This window comes from Myripristis murdjan, chromosome 7 (genome assembly GCF_902150065.1).
Source record: "Myripristis murdjan chromosome 7, fMyrMur1.1, whole genome shotgun sequence".
Taxonomy (NCBI): Eukaryota; Metazoa; Chordata; class Actinopteri; order Holocentriformes; family Holocentridae; genus Myripristis; species Myripristis murdjan.
In genome coordinates, this window is record NC_043986.1 from 10,219,180 (window position 1) to 10,225,217 (window position 6,038).

Here is a 6,038-nt window from a genome sequence, read left to right on the forward strand (position 1 = left end):
CAAGAGGTAGTCACCTGAAATGGTTTTCCAACAGTCTTGAAGGAGTTCCCAGAGGTGTTTAGCACTTGTTGGCCCCTTTGCCTTCACTCTGCGGTCCAGCTCACCCCAAACCATCTCAAATGGGTTCAGGTCCGGTGACTGTGGAGGCCAGGTCATCTGCCGCAGCACTCCATCACTCTCCTTCTTGGTCAAATAGCCCTTACACAGCCTGGAGGTGTGTTTGGGGTCATTGTCCTGTTGAAAAATAAACGATCGTCCAACTAAATGCAAACTGGATGGGATGGCATGTCGCTGCAGGATGCTGTGGTAGCCATGCTGGTGTTCAGTGTGCCTTCAATTTTGAATAAATCCCCAACAGTGTCACCAGCAAAACACCCCCACACCATCACACCTCCTCCTCCATGCTTCACAGTGGGAACCAGGCATGTGGAATCCATCCGTTCACCTTTTCTGTGTCTCACAAAGACACGGCGGTTGGAACCAAAGATCTCAAATTTGGACTCATCAGACCAAAGCACAGATTTCCACTGGTCTGATGTCCATTCGTTGTGTTTCTTGGCCCAAACAAATCTCTTCTGCTTGTTGCCTCTCCTTAGCAGTGGTTTCCTAGCAGCTATTTGACCATGAAGGCCTGATTAACAGTTGTTATAGAGATGGGTCTGCTGCTAGAACTCTGTGTGGCATTTATGTGGTCTCTGATCTGAGCTGCTGTTAACTTGCGATTTCTGAGGCTGGTGACTTGGATGAACTTGTCCTCAGAAGCAGAGGTGACTCTTGGTCTTCCTTTCCTGGGTCAGTCCTCATGTGTGCCAGTTTCGTTGTAGCGCTTGATGGTTTTTGCGACTCCACTTGGGGACACATTTAAAGTTTTTGCAATTTTCCGGACTGACTGACCTTCATTTCTTAAAGTAATGATGGCCACTCGTTTTTCTTTAGTTAGCTGATTGGTTCTTGCCATAATATGAATTTTAACAGTTGTCCAATAGGGCTGTCGGCTGTGTAGTAACCTGACTTCTGCACAACACAACTGATGGTCCCAACCCCATTGATAAAGCAAGAAATTCCACTAATTAACCCTGATAAGGCACACCTGTGAAGTGAAAACCATTTCAGGTGACTACCTCTTGAAGCTCATGAAGAGAATGCCAAGAGTGTGCAAAGCAGTAATCAGAGCAAAGGGTGGCTATTTTGAAGAAACTAGAATATAAAACATGTTTTCAGTTATTTCACCTTTTTTTGTTAAGTACATAACTCCACATGTGTTCATTCATAGTTTTGATTCCTTCAGTGAGAATCTACAATGTAAATAGTCATGAAAATAAAGAAAACGCATTGAATGAGAAGGTGTGTCCAGACTTTTGGCCTGTACTGTATATGTGTGTGTGTGTGTGTGTGTGTGTGCGCGTGTGTGTGTGTGTGTGTGTGTGTGCGCGCACGCACACGTATGTCTTTAAAGTTTAAACTAACTGAATCATGCCAATACAGGTAGACACTCCCATCAATGGAGATGAAATGCAACCATGCAGTACTTAATGATACACTAAGGATTGTACATTACACACATGTAAAACTGATAACAGTGGAATCAATTGTCATTACACAAAGACAGTCAAGAAACAAAACATTCTTTCTTTTCGATCTTGGCTTTATTTCTGAGAAACAGACCTTGAGTGTACTGTGCCACTATAATTTAGAAGATGCATGCGAGTCTCCAGCTGTAGGCGTGGTGGCTCTGCCTCACAGGGGCTGAGCCAGATGCACACATTCTCAACCAAACAAGCCACAGGATGCATTGCTCATATTTTGAGCTTTTGGCTGACAGATTGCACGCACAACTGGAGGAAATAACGCATTCTGAAAGTCCACTACACCACCTACTAACATTTTCGTCCAGTCTCGTCTCGTCATGACGAAAATACACACACATCTGGTTATGTTTCCGTCATCAAAGAGCTATTTTTAGCTCGTCATCGTCCCGTCTTCGTCATAAAAAAAGGGTCGTTGACGTAAATATTTCGTCATCATAATCATTGACGAAAGTAACACTGCCGGGTTTCTAGGGACTTCAGCGGGATGACGCAGATTACAGCTCTATGTCAGCCAACACACTATGATGAAACTGGGGATCTGACCAGAGAGCAGCAACAGCATGCCTGAAACTCAGACGACGCCTCTGAATCTGCCCACATCCGACCGTGCAAGAAAGCAGCTGCCAGTCAGATCCTGAAGAGCTTGGCTCGCGCATCTACCCCAGCCATGACGCACTCAGAGCTGCTGACTATGACCTCAATGCAAAGAAGAGGTTGCCTTTGACGTCACCCACTCTGCAGAAAGCAAATAATCATCAGCACATTCTAGGGCTCCCATGACTGAGCATGACAAGACCAATTACACCAAATTTTAACAAAACTACAACAGTTTGTATATAAAAAATACAAAAAGCATGGCCTGGAAAGCACTTGACAAAGCATGATAGTTAGGCTGTTAGTTATCTCTCTGACTACTGAGTTTATAGTTTTATTATCTCAGGAATTATAGTTGTATAGGACTGTAATAGGACTACCAGGACAACAGCTAACTTCAGGTTCCCCAAAAGCGTGTTGACCACATTAATAATGCTCTGTAAGATAGTCCAGCATCTTAATAACACTGATCCATCTCTGACCCGGCACTCTGAACCTGCTGTGGAGGACCGAGACACTCCTTAGCTGGATATTTAGTCAGTGGCTAAATATCTTCTCATACTGCATTGATTCTAGGCTGAATAAAGTTATAACTGTTTTGTACTTTTCAGCACTTTTTATTTGTATTTCATTTTTCCTTTTTGTTCTCAATTCAGTTTACTTTCAGTTAGTTTCCAGGGTGGGTTTGCTAGATTCACTTTAGGCTTTATTGTTCTTAGTTCTTGTGATTCTTAGTGATTGTGAATCTGTTGGTATGTATGATTTCAGCAGGTTTAATAAATTTGTCCAAGATATTCTTTGCGTTATATACTGTTAGTTGCAGCATAAAAAAAAAAAAAAAAAAACATAAACTAAGGACTTTTGGTGACACCAGGTTGCTAGGGACTTCAGCAGGATGACGCAGATTACAGCTCTATGTCAGCCAACACACTATGACGAGACTGGGGATCTGACCAGAGAGCAGCAACAGCATGCCTGAAACTCAGAAGACGCCTCTGAAATCTGCCCACATCCGACCGTACAAGAAAGCAGCTGCCAGTCAGATCCTGAAGAGCTTGGCTCGCGCATCTACCACAGCCATGACGCACTCAGAGCTGCTGACTATGACCTCAATGCAAAGAAGAGGTTGCCTTTGACATCACCCACTCTGCAGAAAGCAAATAATCATCAGCACATTCTAGGGAACCCATGACTGAGCATGACAAGACCAGTTACACCAAATTTTAACAAAACTACAACAGTTTGTATATAAAAAATACAAAAAGCATGGCCTGGAAAGCACTTGACAAAGCATGATAGTTAGGCTGTTAGTTATCTCTCTGACTACTGAGTTTATAGTTTTATTATCTCAGGAATTATAGTTGTATAGGACTGTAATAGGACTACCAGGACAACAGCTAACTTCAGGTTCCCCAAAAGCGTGTTGACCACATTAATAATGCTCTGTAAGATAGTCCAGCATCTTAATAACACTGATCCATCTCTGACCCGGCACTCTGAACCTGCTGTAGAGGACCGAGACACTCCTTAGCTGGATATTTAGTCAGTGGCTAAATATCTTCTCATACTGCATTGATTCTAGGCTGAATAAAGTTATAACTGTTTTGTACTTTTCAGCACTTTTTATTTGTATTTCATTTTTCCTTTTTGTTCTCAATTCAGTTTACTTTCAGTTAGTTTCCAGTTTGGGTTTGCTAGATTCACTTTAGCTTTTATTGTTTAAAAATACTCAGTTTCAGTTTAGTTTTTATTAGTTTCAGTATATGTTTTACCTTTTAAAAAATGTGGATGTTTGTCAGGGGCACGTTCAGAATAGGTTTTACAATACAAACATAACATTTTGTGAGGACAGTTGTCTCCCAGTCATGCCGATGTTCCAGTCTCAATAAACCTCAGCACCAACGCCTCCTGTCCTGACTGACTAAAAAGACTAAAATTAAAGACATTTTCTGTTTATTTTTATTTTTATTTTAGTTTTGTAAGTACATGATATAGTTTCAGGTGGTTTTAATTTTTTTCTCAAGTCTATTTTTTTTATTTCTAGTTCCATAAACTTTTTTTTTTTTTTTTTTTTTTTTTGTTCACACATCTAGTTTCAGGTTTTAGTTGCGTTTTAGTTAACTTTAATGACCTTAGTGGGCCCTGAAGTTGGGTTTTGGGTGGGGGGGGGTGGGGGGGGTTATTCAGCAGTTTGAAAATATATCCTGTGAATCCTGTGTAAACTCCAAATAATTACAATTACTTTCAAAAAAGCATGCAAATACACATTTATTTTTAGATTTAGTTTAGTTTTGAAAGCACGTAATACAGTTTCAGTTGGTTTGGGGTTTTTTCCTCAAGTCTATTTTTTATTTTTAGCATTTTTTCTCCACTTCAACTTTTAGATTTCAGTTTCATTTTAGTTAACCATAATAACCTTTGTGGACACTGAAGACTGGGTTTTGGGTTCACTGAGCATGCAAATACACATTTATTTTTATTTTGGTTTTGTAAGTAGGCTACATAACATAATTTCAGTTGGTTTTAGTTTTTTCTCAAGTCTATTTTTGGCTCCATGAACTATTTTTTTCCACATCAAGTTTTAGATTATAGTTTTAGTTAACTATAACAACCTTGGTGGACACTGAAGAGGGGGTTTTGGGTTCACTCAGCATGCAAATACACATTAGAAAAAAAAAATCAAAACATTCATGTTACCATCCATGTAGGAAGGTGAGAAGGTCATAAGGCTTGTGAGCAGCTCTGTCAATTTAAAAGTGACTAACTGGGTCACCTGTTCTTTATGTTAGTGACTCACCTGGTTTACCTGTGGCAGCATGTTGGGGCATCTCCCCTGGTTAACGTTCACATTTGGAGCAGCAGGTCGACTAACACAAAGGAAAGTTTAACCTTTAAAAGCTGAATGTGGTTGTATAGGCCTACTGTCATAAGATGATACACTCAGTTATATCGTTGGGCTGCTAATATTCGCCTCAACGCAGCTTTAACTCACCGACATATAAAAAAAGACAAACTAATATGCACACAAACAACTGATAATAGTACGCCATTAGTTAACTCGGAGTATGTTAGTTTGAAAGCTGCGACATTAACGGGGCTGCATGTGTAGCTAATAGCCCGCTTTACAGTCATTTAACTTTATTTTTGGGGGGGATTTCAGCATACAGTAGCCTATAATTGAATTCAAACTACCGCCTACCCAACTAAGTTCAACTGTGCTTTCTGCGAAGTTTTCTGTCGTATTTTGGTGTAAGGAAGTCGGTAAATTCACCTTTTTTGGTCACTTGGGTCTTTGACAGCATGTTTTTTTTTTTTTTTTTTTTTTTTTTTTTCAGAGTCAAATTGCTGCATCATGCAAATATGTGGCATTAAAGTATAAGATGATATGTGGAAAAATAGCACGGAGATACAGTGGGTTTTGTTAGTTGTCGCTGCAATTTGCTTAGTGACTTGCTTGGAGAAATATGTCGGTCATTTTATGTTTTTGTAGCTAGGAGGAGGCTGGCATGAAGCGACAGGAGCTGTGTGTGTTGGGTGGTCCTACAACCATGGGGGTGAGTAGAAAATAAAAGCAAAAAAATAAACTACCTCTTCCTTCTCAATACCTCTGTAAAGGCACTTTTCTGGAGCTTAATAATACATTTTTAGATGATACTGCACTGTAAAATTAAACAGGCTGGTAAAGCTGTAAAAGAGGCCCATCCCAGTAATTAGATTAGATTAAATACCATAAAGATACAAACAGGTAAACTCATCTGTAATTTTTAAGTTCACAGGAATATTTAAATAGTTTGACTTGGGTTATTATTACATTACATTCGGCGTTAACGTGGCACATTAATAGAGCATACGGCC